This window comes from Macrobrachium nipponense, chromosome 41 (genome assembly GCF_015104395.2).
Source record: "Macrobrachium nipponense isolate FS-2020 chromosome 41, ASM1510439v2, whole genome shotgun sequence".
NCBI classification, from domain to species: domain Eukaryota; kingdom Metazoa; phylum Arthropoda; class Malacostraca; order Decapoda; family Palaemonidae; genus Macrobrachium; species Macrobrachium nipponense.
The window spans coordinates 35,528,578-35,544,032 of record NC_061102.1 but is presented as its reverse complement, the minus strand read 5'-3'; positions in this window follow the sequence as shown (position 1 = coordinate 35,544,032).

Sequence of the window (15,455 nt, the reverse complement as noted above, 5' to 3'; positions counted from 1 at the left end):
TCGTCTGAATGAAGAAATTCAGTGAGCTGACATCCAGGACAGGGTCTACCATTTTCTTCTGATGACTTTGGGATGACAAAAAGACAGTTATAAAAACCCTCTGTGCTTTTTTCTCGAGAAGGGCTGCGACTTTTTGCAACAGGGCCAAAAACCTCTCTGAACCTACAGAGGCAGCTGTTAAGCTGATTGGCGAGGAAGCTAAGGGAGGTTTCTCCCTGAATGGGATGGTATAGCCCTCTTTGAGGACTTTAAGGCACCCAGGATTCCACATGCCTAGATTTCCATATGCCCCAAAAATGGTAAAGCTGGCTCTCACAGGAGCATGGACAACAGGATTCTTACGAGGAGTGGGTCTGGTAGATATCTTCTTGACTGGTCGTACTGACCCAAAGATTCTTGCAAGGGGACAGGGTTGGAAACATCTCCCACCTCAAAAAGGGCTGCTGCATCAAAGATGAAACTGTTCTTAGTACTAAAGGTGGCTGAAAGTGCATGACTTTCGGACATTGTGTATTTGAACACTGGGCTTGGACACTGGGCACTCAGTCACTGGTGCTTGGACACTGGGCATTGGACACTAGGGACTCGGATACTGGGCACTCGAACAGTCTCTTTGAAGCAGACCACTTCAGAGTAACATATCTTTGCTCGATCACTGAAGGCTCATGAGGAACCTGACTGGAACTCTCCCAGAAACTGCATGAAAGAAGCAGACTGTGCTCTCGTTCCTTGGTCCGCTTACCGGGAATCGGTGAATCATGCTCAAATGAAGAACCATGCCTTTTCAGTGGCCCAAAAGCGCATGAAAAGTGCCGACTATGCCTCTTGTCCACATTGGAGTCTGAGCCATTGGACAAAACTATATGCACATCCATCTGGATGCCTTTCCAGTTACTGTTCACTGAGTCCTGGGTCTTACAAACAACAGGCTCGGTTCCGGAAACAACTACCCGTGGGCAAAAACCCCATCAACTCTCTTGAAACCACCAGTTGCCCCCTCCATGTGAGCAAGGGGAGTTTGGCAGGTCCTCTGTCTGGGATGGGGACAAGTAGCCACCCTCTCCAAACACTGCACTTGCACCGACACAACTCATTTTGTCCATGAGGACACTCACAAAAGCCCCAATTTGGGCAAAAGTATTCAACAGAAGACAGAATTTCTGGTCTACCCTTACTTCAAGGCTGGCAATGGCATTGGGTTCAGAAGAATGGGAGCCAGATAACAAAGTACCTGGGAAAGTGGGAGGATTTGCTACAGGGGAAAAGGCAGTCATAGGTGTAGAAGGAACAAGTAAATTCACAACATCCAATTTTGGAAAAGAAACCTGACTGGTAGAAGCCCTAGCCTCAGCTCCAGTAGCCACCTTTCTCTGCCTGTCATGTTGAAGTTTGTCTAAGTGTGAATACAAAACTTTCCATTTCCCCTGATCCCATCTTTGCATTTGTCACAATTAAGATCCAAAGAGCAAATTTGTCCTACTATACAAGAGCAACATGACTGTGAGAATCATAACTTAACAGAAGTAAGTCTGGTATTGCAGCCAATTAAGGAGAAATGAACAATTAAGATTTTTAACTCAAATAACAATATCTAGGAGAGCCATGAAAATATAGTATATTCATATACTGTATAAGTGACACTGAGAAAGTCTTGAATACTGCTAAGGGCACTGAACATTCTTTTATGCATAACTGGTCACATAGAGGTCTTCTTTTTGAAGTGCATATGGGGAGTAATGACTTCAAAGGATAGACAATTGTAACTTGATAAGGTTGTGTTGCACAAATTTCTACAATCTACTATAATAACATCAGTTACTAAAGGAAATCCATTATAAATAGAAAACATTACATCCACTTTTACTAGAGAAAATAATTTTTAAAAAAAATCATTATGCATCACTGAAAGTAGTAAATAAAAAAAAGAAATGTAAAGGAGAAAAATTATCACATTCATCATACTGGACAACAGCATCTGGGGATTTGGTCCTTAAAGTAAATGTGTGGGTGAAATGAACAAAAAAGTGAGGTTCGGTTTCGTAGTGTACATCTGGGGTGCCTCCCATGCATGAGCAACACGACAATAATTGTGTTTAAGTGGAAATGATAGGAAAGTAACTGATTTATTGTGAACAAATAATACTGTACTGTTTGTAAATATAACTTCAACCTCATATTTATTTGTGTAGGGTTAAGCTGTTACTATTTCAATTTTAAAAAATTCCACTTACATGTGAGTTCCTATATCTTTCACTTCATGCTGAATGACTTCATTTATAGTCTCATTACCCTCCAAATTCTGAAGAGGGTCATTTTCATCTTCTCCCAGTAAAGACAAACGCTGATTACTCATCTGAAGAACAGCCTATAAAAACAAAAAAACTTACTAGACTCAAGGTATACATAATTCTAAATACATACTTAAAAGCACTTATCAAACCCACATTTTTGTGCAAAAAAACTTTCATAGTATACTTGCTAATGACTGATATAGTACTATTTAATTCTAAATGTACGGTGGTACCTCAGTTTTCATACATAATCCATTCTGGAACCTCCCACGAAAACCGAAACAATAATTCCCATAAGGAATAACGTAAATACAATTAATGCGTTCCAGACCCCCAAAAATATTTAAAAAATATATATTTTATAGGGAATAAACAAAGTTTTACATACAAAAAACAATGAAAAATAAATATGACTAATGAAATGAATAAATGAACATTTAAAATCACTCTTACCTTTATGGAAAACACTGTTAGTGAATGGAAGACGGACCTTACATTACCTTACAGACTTACCTTACCTTACAGACCTTACATTGCTTGTTCGGGTTGCCCCAGGTCTCTCAGTGTTAGGCACCTCTAATGTCTACCAGAGAATTGCTAATGCATCTTCTGGTATATTTTGCATCTTCCAATCTTGGATGGTCTGGGATGCATCTTAGATATTTGTCGAGCTTATTCTTAAACACATCTACGCTAACTCCTGATATATTTCTCAGATGAGCTGGCAACGCATTGAATAGACGCTGCATTGTCGATGCTGGTGCGTAGTGGATTAATGTCCTGTGTGCTTTCCTTAGTTTTCCTGGTATAGCTTTGGGCACTATTAATCTACCTCTGCTTGCTATTTCTGATATTTTTAGCTCTATCAGTTTTCATGCCTGAATTATCGTATAGCGTTCTCTTCTTCTTTCTAGATTATATAATTTTAAAAATTGTAGTCTTTCCCAGTAGTCAAGATCCTTAACTTCTTCCATTTCTGGGCTCAGCCTGTGTCGCTACGTGAAATGTCCCTTTAGCACACATTTCTAAGGTATAAATATTGCTATAATACCAGAGAAAAAAAGCTAACATGGAAATGCCAGAATATTCTGGCTCGCTCACCTTATTTAAGGTGTAAGTACGGTTTCTGGGGCGAGTGAAACCACTACCAGAGGTCCTTTGCCATTTAGATTCATCCTTCTTCAAAATCCCTCAACTATAGAGAAGCCGATCTAAGGCCCACTACTCGCTACCGTTACGGCTAGCGCCTGACGTCATTCCTTTCGATAGCACGATCCACACCACACGTTTTTCTGCTCTGTGTTGTGTTCGCTTTGAAATTCTTCTGTTTTCAACATGGAACGTCAAGCTTCTTCTGCATCCAAGTTAAGTACTGCTATTAATGTTTAACACCATTTAAGGACTGCCCAGGGCACGTTTAACCGATTTATTTAGGTTTTTTATAGACGGCGTCCCATGCGGCACCGTCCCTACGTCGCCATTCACGGCTCACTCCCGCGTGTACTTTGTTTGTGCCCCATTTGGTCCCCTATATTGTTTGGGTCGTTGATTCTTGCTTAGCAGTACATTCTCATGATTACGATGATGCATTTATTGACGTTTTATTCACGTTTTATTCTGTATCTACACGGGGGATGTTATCCGAGCTCATGCTCAGCTTGTAGCCTACGTCGTTTCCTTTCAGCTTAGAATTTCATGCATGCATGTTTATAGTTGTCAGGTTACTCTTCGTTAGCTCCCTTTCGAAGGACTATGGTTCTTCTCTCTTGTCCTCGAGCCACCCTGGCCGCCTGCCCCACGTTTTTTCGTCACGGCATATAGGCCAGCTGCTCGGAGTCGCCAGGCTCGTCCATCCTTCTCGGTTGGCTCGACCCAGCTTCTCCAGGACATTTCTTTTTGTTTTTCTCTACCATCTGAAATTCTCTTCCTTCCCCCCCGTCTTTTGTTAGGATGTTATTTTGTATTTCTCATGCTTATTGAGATGGCTTTGGCTGGCCTAGGCCTCCTCCTGATCGCATGGCCTTTGTCTCACCGTCGCGGTTAACCACACGGCTGAGAGAGTTCCAGGCGACCGCATATGAGCCACCCCACGTCGGTCCTTCCAGCCCCTCTCCCCCCACCTTGGGGGGAGGTACGCTCGCTCACGCTGTCTCAGGCAGCCGATCCGAGCATCCTCCCTTCCCTCCCTCTCACGAGGGGGGACAGGGGAGGTAGCTGGAGGGCTCTCGGTGAGCGGGTCGGCTCCATGCCGTTCTCCCTAGTAGAGTAGGGGGGAACCCTGCTCGGCCGAGCCTCGTTGGCCACCAGGCTCGGCTGGGCTCGGCTTTCCTCGGGCTGCGCTCTCCTACCACTAGTCACCACCCCCTCCCGATCCGGCGGATCAGGACCCCGGCGCAGCCAGGTCCGCTCTAGTTTGGTGATACTAAGGAGGCCCCAGCCTCCATACAAGGATACGCTTTTGCATGCATGTTTTTACATTGTTTTTCATTCACATATAACATCCATTATCTTTAGTTTAAGCGTGGCGGAGACCCCGCTACCCCTCCGGGGATATCCACCAACTTATTCTAGTTTTAAGCTTTTGACGACGGAGTTATCAAACCCCGCCGTGTTATTTTTGGTCCCCTCCTGCTCCTCACCCGTTGTTCGGACTACTCCTCACTCCGGCGTATGGATTAGGTGGTCTTCCTGATTAAGTGACTACTCTGTCCTCCGGCATCGCCGGAGACACACTGATTCAAGCAGTTCTACCAATCCTGTCAGACGACTCACCACATTACACGGTCAAAGAGCAGGTAGAGACTAACCCTTGTTACCTTTTAACACCGGTATGACATATCACATCACGGACTTAGTCCGGAATGTTAGTGATGATACTCATGTGTCATTTCACTTACAGGTCACCCATTGTATGGAGTCGGGCTGTAATGCTGTGCTGCAAGACCCCTGTGGCCACGAGGTCTGCCGGACCCACGCCACCTGCGCGATCCGGTTTCAACGAGTCTCTGGTGTGGCACCACGAGAGTTGCCTTATTTGCTACGAGTTTGTAGACCAGGTCTCCTCTGAGGTGGGTAGTGTTTCAAACTCTACACAGTAATATAATGAGTACCAATGACGGATATAATCCTTGATATGTCAATTAATTTATAGTTTAATCTAAAGTAGCCTTAAGTATTAATACTAACCCTCTCTTTCAGGGCGCCCAAGTGATCCGAGAGACTGCTCTTGCCACCCTGAAGGCCTGGGTTGGTGAGTTTGGCCGCAATGTGACTAAGGGCCAACCCTACATACTCTCCAAGGAGATGGCCACCCTCATCTTTCCCGGCGGAAGAGTACCTCCTACATGGACCCAGAGGCGGCGGTTCCCCTGATCGCTTCCATCCAGGAGAAGTGGCTCAGCCCTCAGAGGAGGCGACGACGCAGGAGGTCGCCAAGGAAGTAGCTGCCCTAGACCTAGTCCTCGAGCCCATGGCGGTGAAGGTACAGGTAAGGATGCAAGTGAGGCAGGTACTGTAGGGGCTCAAGGGCTTTCCTTGAGCCCATCTAGAGCTTCTTCTCCTACTTCAACTTCTTTGCAGGGATTCACCGGGGGGATTCAGTCGGTCAGACCGAAGTCCGCCCTGGCGATCACTAAAGTCAAAGGTAAGTGTGTTTTTTTTTTTGGGGGCTTTAAATCGCTTCAGAAGTCTCTGTCAAGAAGTCAGATTCTAGCCTTCCGCCGTAAGTCTTCGGCTCACCATCCTGGAGCGGACAAGGCTAAGCTGTCCTCTTATTCTAAAGGGTCGAAGTCCAAGTCTTTTAAGGACAGGGCTCAGCCCTTCCCCTCCGACCCTGAACATTCAACCTCCAAGGGAGCCAGACCCAGGACTCCTAAGGAGAAGGTAGAACTTCCCCTTCTTTTGACCCAGACACCTTCTCTGCTAATATTTCCGCCAATATTATGCAGCAGATGGGTAGTATGGTCGGGAACTTGTACAAACCAAGTTCCAGGAGATGTTTGTTCAACTTTCATCTTCTCTAGAGGAGTCAGGGCAGTCTATCCAGGCTATCTCGGATAGGCTGGTTACCCAGGAGAACCTCATCGCAGGTCTCCGCGAGAAACGCGATGACAGGACTTCCACAGTCCGGCCTGGCAGCTCAAAGCTATCATGCCGATTCGTCTACCCTTCCTGCCTTTACACCGAACAACCCTTGGAGGGTTGCTTCCTACGCTCATGTAGACGGCATGCTAACGATCAAGGGCTGCGGAACTCGAAGGATTGAGGACTTCGAGTTTCATCCGCAAGGATTACAGCCACCTTTTTATAGGAAGACAAGGTCCCGAAAGAGACCGTAATTCTCTCCCGGGATCAGGCGCAACAGGCATGGTTACGTAACCTAGAGGAGTGGCAGTGTACCAACACCAAGGTTACTGCTTTCAAAAGTCCCTTCACGATCTTCACATCTAAGGTAGCGGAATTGACCCTGCAAGCCGCATGAAGGACGAACCCATGCCACAGCTCCGGGAGACAGAACCGACCTCCCTCCTGCTCCCCGGAACTGACGATCACTGGGTAGATCTTCCGGCCACCTTTTCAGTGGGTAAGCTGAAGCTGGACTGCGCCATCACTCAATTCAGCGAGAGATTGCCCAGGCTGTCAGACAACCTCATCCAGACTGAGTACGATGCCAGGATGAGGCTGTGCAGGTCCCTCAATTCCCTAGTAATGTCGGAAGTATCGGCTCTAATCTACGGAGAAGAGCCGTTATTCAAGATCATTGCAAAGTCACTTTTGTACTCGATGCAATGTGACTTGTATGATTTCGTCATAGCTAGGCGAAATTGTAGGAAACATGTACTGGTGGAGGCCACCATCCGCCATGAGCCTAACAAACTCTTAGCCTCATCCATTTGGGGCTCTGACCTCTTCCCAGCCTCTGTAGTGAACGAAGTTCACTGTGAGGCAGTTAGATTCAATCAGAGTCTAAGGGTTCGCTGGGGTTTGGTCCACAAACGCAAACCGGAGTCACCTGGATCAAATCCAAAATCAAAGAAGAAGCCTAGGAAATTCCAGCCTTTCCAGGCTCCTCAACAGCAGACTCTAGTGCAAGCAGTTCCGGTATCACAAGTACCGCAACCTTCCACTTCTAAGTCGCAGCCACAACAGCAGTTTGTGCTGCTGACACAATCGCCGCAACAGGGACAGGCTTTGACCTCCTACACTGACTCCCCTGCTTACAACCCAGTCTTTGAAAGCAGTCCTTTCAGCCCTTTCAACAGGTTTGGCAGGGGCAGCAGGGCTAGGGCCTATTACTATTTTTCTTTTGATTCATCTTTTTCGCATAGAGTACAATAGTTTGGGGTTTTGCTTGATATTTACTACGGTGTTTTCTTCCAAGTCCCGTTTTTCATTGTCTTTTGATTGTATAATCTTTTGTTCTGCATTTTCTATATTACTTTTTAGTTCCATCCTTTCCATGCGTTCTTTTCTTTTGCAAGACCTTTTTTTTCTTTTTTCCACTTTCTGATTTTCTGAACAAGATCCTTCTGTCTCTTGGTATGCATGGCTGATGTTTACTTTTCTTCTTCGGTATATGTTTATCCACTATTTTCTCTAATATTTTATATAATATATCTGTATTTACCTGTATATCATCACTTACGAATATGTTATCCAAATCTTTGTTTAATTCTTCATTTTATTTCTGACCATTTTATATTTTTTACTGTAGAAATTGAAACGTAGAAAATTGTATTTTCCATATCCTTCCCACTTTTTCATCTCTTGCTTATCTCTGTTTTCACTTGCTTTAGAATGGACTGTTAATTCTATGACATTATGGTCTGAAATACTCTCATTACAAACTATTTTTTCTTTAACATAATTCACCTCGTTCACAAATACTAGGTCTAAAGTATTTTCCTTTCTTGTTGGCATGTGATTTATTTGTTGAATGTTGTCTTCTAGTAGCATATCTAATAGCTTTTTGAATTGCCTCTTATCTTCTACATTACTATTACTCTCTTTTTTATATGTATAAATACAACTACTATCTCCTATTCATTCTTTCCAATCTATGAAAGGAAAGTTAAAGTCTCCGGATAGGAAAATAGTTCAGTCTTTGTGATTTCTACATATACCATCTAATTTTTCTATTATTGTGTTAAACTCTTTAGTATTAGGGGGTCTATATATTATGTACTATGTTCATTAATTTTTCAGATTCAAATTCTACTGCTATTAGTTCACATTCTGAGTTACTATATTTCTCAGATATTTTTCCTTGTTTTATGTCTTTCTCATATATTGCGGTTTCCCCTTGAGGAGGGGAGAAGAAAGAGGCTAGGTTATTGTTTGGAAGGGGAATCTCCTCCAGAAGGACTTCAGGTATCAAGGACCTTTCACACAACAAAACTATCCCGAGACAAATGCTTCTGGCGTCTCTTTAAAATTTACCTAAGTTGAAATAATGCATTGCAATTAAACATGTTTGAGAGACAGATTACAATATCTTTTTTGGGATAATAAGTCTCCACAAAATGTTTTACGTCATTTCTCTTTGCAAACACGTCCATTAATTAATCAATGAAGTAGGCACATTTATGTATACCTGTTTGCTTTTTGAATTTTCCAAAGCAGCCTCTGCTGGCCTTACACTAACAGCAGCAGTTGTTGTAGTCATTTCTTAAAGTGGAGCAGATAAGAGTAATTTTTTAGGAGAATCATGCAAATGATGATACAAGCATCAAATTTGGCACAATTGTTCTCCAAGGGATACTAATCAAATCTTCCGGATTGGCCAATTGAAAATTCAAAATGGCGGTCATTTTTCAAGATGGCCGCCAAAATAACCACCTGAAGTTGACGTTTTGCTTAGAAATATTTGTAGTTGTCCATATTGCATGATCTAAGTGTGGATTCCTTTGTTTTTAAGCCTGCTGATGTATATTTCTAGTTATAAAACATGGTTAAGGCACTGTACTGAAGGAGTAATTGTCAGGCACTACCAAGGCACATTGGTGACATCACTGCTGTGAAACTCAGCATGGGGTCCAGTGTCAGCTAAGTAGGAAATTTATGTTGGCATCATACTGCAACAACCTACTATCCCAAATGCTGCCTAATCAACTCCAAATCAGTTAGGCAGCCGCACCTGAATGGACAAGACGTGCCAGCGCGGGAGAGCTGAACCAAGGATAACAGGGTTTTAGTTATCTGGATGGTGAACAGATTGCACAGGACTTATGACACTAGATGAACGATCGGACTAGGTGTATGGCACAGTGCAAGAACCTAGTTTGTATCCCATACAGGCAAAGCGTCTATTGTATATTACAGGACATAAGAGGCCTATTATATATTACATGTGCATGGTGGTAAACGGATAAACCCTCGACCTGAACGTCATCATAATCATAGATGCGAACTCTACTGGACGATCATGGAAAACAGACTGGACCAAGTGTTTGCCTATGTCAGGAGGTTTAAGAAAGAAGATCTAAAATCTCCCCAAGCCAATCCTGCTAGAAGAAAGAGGGGATGATGGATATATGAACCTGGCAAAGATATTCCTCTGTTTCACTCACTCAATGCGCTACCAATCAAGCTAGACCCTGCAAGACTTGATGAAGGTTCTGGGATAGAGGAAACGTTGAGAAAAAAATAAGGCACAATATCATGAGAGTTGCAGGCTTCTGTTCAACAACACAAAGTTACACTTAGCTGAAAAAAGAGCAAGTCATGTAGGTACTAGTGATGAGGACAGTAGAAGTAAGATTCCACGAAAGCTCCAAGAAACTAAAACAAATGAATGCTTCTTCTGCAAAACTGAAGGAGGGGAGCTTAGAGAAGCAATGACAATGCAAGTGAATAGGAGAATAAATGAATGTGCCAAAACACTCAGTGATACAAAACTTTTTGCCAAACTAAGTGCAGGAGATGTCGTAGTCCAAGAAGTGAAATATCACACTAGCTGTTTGGTGGCACTGTATAACTGAGAATGGGCATACCTAAAGGTGCGAGAGCAAGAAAAAGCACAGGAACACTGGAAGGATGCATATCCAGTTGCTTTCTCTGAACTAGTCACCTACATCGGAGAGATGAAAAATGCCAGTGAGAGGCCACCGATTTTCAAGCCTGCTGATTTGACCAACCTTTACAAGCAGAGGCTGGAACAGCTTGGTGTTGACTCTCCTGATGTTCATCCTACTCAAGGATCAGCTGCTTTTGCACATTCCACAGCTGCAAGCCAATCGCCAAGGACGAGAAGTTCTGTTGGCTGTTGGAACTGATGTAGGTTCAATCCTGTCAGAAGCATCCTGTTATGGTGAAGCGATCCATCTAGCAAAAGCTGCTGGGATAATAAGACAAGACATGCTCCGTCAGAAGTCGAATTTCAGCAGCTATTTTCATGACAAAGACTTAGAGCAGGCTGTGCCAACATCACTGCTTCAGTTTGTATGTATGATCGAACATGGTGCAGACATCAAGTCCCAACTCCATCATGGAGCGTCGAAATCAGACTGCTACATCATAACTTCCACAGTACAACTGCTTCGCCAAATACAAGGAAGAAACGGATGTCCACAGGCATTCCAAGGACCGGGAGCTACATTTTGCAGTCTACATGGGCGTGTATGTGTTTGCCAAGACGAGGAAGACAAATAATTGAAATGCTCCATGAGATGGGTTCAGCATATCATATGACCGAGTCCTAAAAATCTCGGCCCACAGTAAGGAGAAATCAGGTTGTTGGCCACAGTATGTGGTGAAGATGGAGTAATCTGTCCCCCAGTCTTGAGAAAGAATTTGTTCACACTGAGCAGTTGACAACATAGATCATAATCCAACTACAACCACAGTTGAAACTTCTTTATACGGTACAAGTGTGTCCATTTCCAGCATCCAAACAGGAAATCATAGTGATGAATGTGAGCCACATATGTGAACAGTAGTAAATCGAGAAACAGCAGCACAATAGGCATAACTTTGAAAATGTATTAGCTGGGACAAAACTTATGTAAAGAAAGACAAACATCTTGGTGGTCATCTTGAGAAATATGTCTCAGAGTGTTTTTTAAACAGGAAAGTTCAGCAAGCTTCAAACAAAGGAATCCAAACTTAGATCATGCAAATCAGACAACTACAAACATTTCTAAGCAAACACCTACTTCGGGTGGTTATTTTGACGGCCATCTTGAAAATAGCCACCATCTTGGATTTTTAATTGGCCAATTGGGCAGATTTGATTAGTATACCTTGGAGGACACTTGTGCCAAATTTGATGCTTGTATCATCATTTGCAGGATTTTTCTGTTATCTGCCCCAAATTACCGCCTCCAACATTTTACACTTTGCTACGAGTTCTATCTTAAATTCTATGGTGTTTCTTGCCTATTTTACAGAAGGGCTGGCACTTGGAATTTTCTTTGGCACCCTGATGGCTTATTTAGCAGTTGCACTGAATATAAAACGTGCATAAAACATAAAAAAAATAACACAAAAAACAGAATGGGTCACAAGAGAACATAGGATGTTTTGTTTGGGCGCACAGTATGAGCCTATTCACGAGGTGGGCCCTGGAAGGAGCATTTCCGGGTGTACGAATTCACGGGAAATGTATGAAACCAGAGTCAAAATTCTGTTTGAAAAAGTCAATGAAGACTAAATTGTACAAAAACCAGGGCATATAAAATCCGAGGTTTGACTGTATACAGAGGATCCCCTGTATTTGCAAGGAATGCGTACCAGACCCATCCTACGAATAGTTAGAATCCGCAAATACTTAGAACCTTACAACTGCCCACTATCTTGAAATTTCAAATACCAAATGTATACTTAAAGTATCATCCTACATCAAATAAACCTTTAAAATGATATTAATATCATTTCAAAGTCATCTTAGACATTTTACCATTAGAAATATGTATATATGTACAGCCAATAACAGAGAGAGAGAGAGAGAGAGAGAGAGAGAGAGAGAGAGAGAGAGAGAGAGAGAGAGAGAGAGAGAAAATAACCCCTTACAATATCAAAAGATTGAAATGAACTTCTACAAACAACACTTCTTCCACCCCCCCCCCCCACCCCACCCCCATACATACTTATATCTTTTCCAGAGAGAAGAAAGAGAGGGCTAAACGAAGTATCTATTTTTCTACTATCTATCTGTCTATCTATCTATCTATCAAAAGAGAGAGAGAGAGAGAGAGAGATAAAAGAAGGAAGAAACAGAAACTCACTTGGACCCGTGGTCACTTTTTATCAAATAATGTGACATTTTTGACAGGTCCACCCTTCCCCCTGCTTCAGATGAGGAATAGAATTTTTTTACTTAATTTTTTAATTAACTTACTATAGAAATGCATAAATATTATAATAATAGTGTACATTATTATTTTTATTATATTATTATCATTTAGTCTTACTAATATTTGAAAATTAGTATATTTACTTTAATGAATTGATATTACTGCTGTTTACATTAACCCTTAAACGCCAAAGAGGTAAAAAAAATTGTCTCCCGTGTGCCGGAGGTGTTCAGAGTGAGCGCAGAAGCGGTAAAAAATATTTTTTTCAAAAAATCACAGCGCGCTTAGTTTTCAAGATTAAGAGTTCATTTTGGCTCCTTTTTTTTGTCATTGGCTGAAGTTTAGTATGCAACCATCAGAAATGAAAAAAATTATCATTATCATATATAAATAATGCGATATATGATAGCGCAAAATTTCATATATAATTGTATTCAAATCGCACTGTGCGCAAAAAGGTTAAAGGTAACAAGTTACTTTTTTTCGTTGTAATGTACACTAAATTGCAATCATTTTGGTATATAACACATTGTAAAACGATTAAAAGCACACAGAGAAAATATTATCACAAAATAATGCATTGAATTTGTAAAGTGCGGACGTAAAACAATTATTTTTTCAAAAATTCACCATAAATCTAAATATTATCCTAGAGACTTCCAATTTCTTTCAAAATGAGACAAATGATTGAATATTACTATACTGTAAGAGTATTAGCTTACAATTGCAGTTTTCAACCATATCTGACGAGTTAAAGTTGACCGAATGTCTAATTTTTTATATATATATTTTTATATGCAATTATTTCGGAAATAAGAAAAGATACAACTTCAAATATTTTTCATTTTTTATTCTACATGAAATTGCACACATTTTTTCATATATAAAACTCTATGAATGCCTAATATGAAACGGAGCAAATATTCCGAGAATGGGACGTACGCATTTTGGAGATTTGTGGCAGAGAATCCGCACGCGGAGGGAAGGAAGATTTTTTTTTTAAATTCACCATAAATCTAATATTTTGCTAGAGACTTCAAATTTGTTTCAAGATGAAGATAAATGACTGAATATTACTAGACTGTAAGAGTTTTAGCTTACAATTGCGTTTTACGACCATTTCGGTAGAGTCAAAGTTGACCGAACGTGGTCTATTTATCGTGATTTATATGCAAATATTTCAAAAATGAGAAAAGCTACAACCTTCAATTATTTTTAGTTGTATTTTACATGAAATTGCGCACATTTTCATATATAAAACTTTATGTAACGGCTAATTTAAAATGGTGCAAACATTAATCACAATCGCACGTATGATTTTTTCGGAAGAGTTACCGCGCGGACGTAAAGAAAATGCTATTTTTTTCATAAATTCACCATAAATCGAAATATTGTGCTAGAGACTTCCAATTTGTTGCAAAATGAAGGTTAATGCTTGAATATTACTAGAATATAAGCATTTTAGCTTACAATTGCAATTTTTGACCATTTCGGTAGAGTCAAAGTTGACCGAAGGTTGAAATTTTGGCAATTATCGTTATTTATATTAAAATATCTCAAAACTGATAAAAGCTACAACATGGATTGTTTTTAGTTGTATTGTGCATGAAATTGCACACATTTCCATATATAAAACTTTATATAACGGCTAATTTTAAAATGGTGCAAACATTACCACAATCGCATGTATGATTTTTTTTGGAAGTTACCGTGTGGACGTAAGGAAAAAGTTTTTTCATAAATTTACCATAAATCGAAATATTGTGCTAGAGACTTCCAATTAGTTGCAAAATTAAGGTAAATGATTGAATATTACTAAAATATAAGAGTTTTAGCTTACAATTGCGTTTTTCAACCATTTCGGTAGAGTCAAAAGTGACCAAAGGTTGAAATTTTGGCAATTATCGTTATTTATATGAAAATATCTCAAAACTGATAAAAAGCTACCATCATGAGTATTTTATTGTTGTATTCTACATAAAAATGCACACATTTTCATATATAATACTTCATGTAACGGCTAATTTACAATGGTAAAAAATTATGTCAAAGTGACGAAATAATTTCCGAGATGTGTCACAGATACTTTTTAGTACGGCAAGAAAGAAATTCGCGCTTGCGCGCCTGCGTAACGATTGTAAACAAAACAACACCTTGATCCGTGAACTCCCAGCATCCCCCAAGGCGTGTGATTCAAAAGTTTTAGGCTGGTAGGCCTATAAGTATTTTTCTGCGAATTTTTAAAAAAACTTTTGTAAGTCGACGTAAAATACGTCCAGTCGGCACACGTGAGACAAAAAAATGTCAACGTAAAATACGTCCAGTCGGCAGTAAAGGGTTAAAACCATTATTTAAAAATTATTAAATAATTTATCTGCCATAAAAAAAACATACACCTCAGTAACAGTAAGAGATAAAGAGAGAGAGAGAGAGAGAGAGAGAGAAGAGAGAGAGAGAGAGAGAGAGAGAGAGAGAGAGAATTATTATTTCTAGCATTTAATATCATTTAACCTCATTAAACTTAATAGTAGAGTATTAATCAGTATTAATATTTGAAAATTAGTAAATCACTTTTGTATTATAAAAATGTATTTAGTCATGAAAATAACATCAAATACACTACTTAGTGAATATTCATCAATGGAAAAACCTGGAAATGAGTGAGTCCTCCCACAAATAATTTCTAGATAGTTTCCACAGAAAAATCCGCGAATGAGTGAGTCGTGAATCTGGAGAACGCGAATACGGGGGTCCACTATATATAGCATAGAGAAATAAGTTCCAGAAGATTGTTGCTCAAACTCTATATCTAAATTGTAGTATCTGAGAAGGTCTAACCACTTTTCCTGGAAAATCCTCTAAATATTTAATA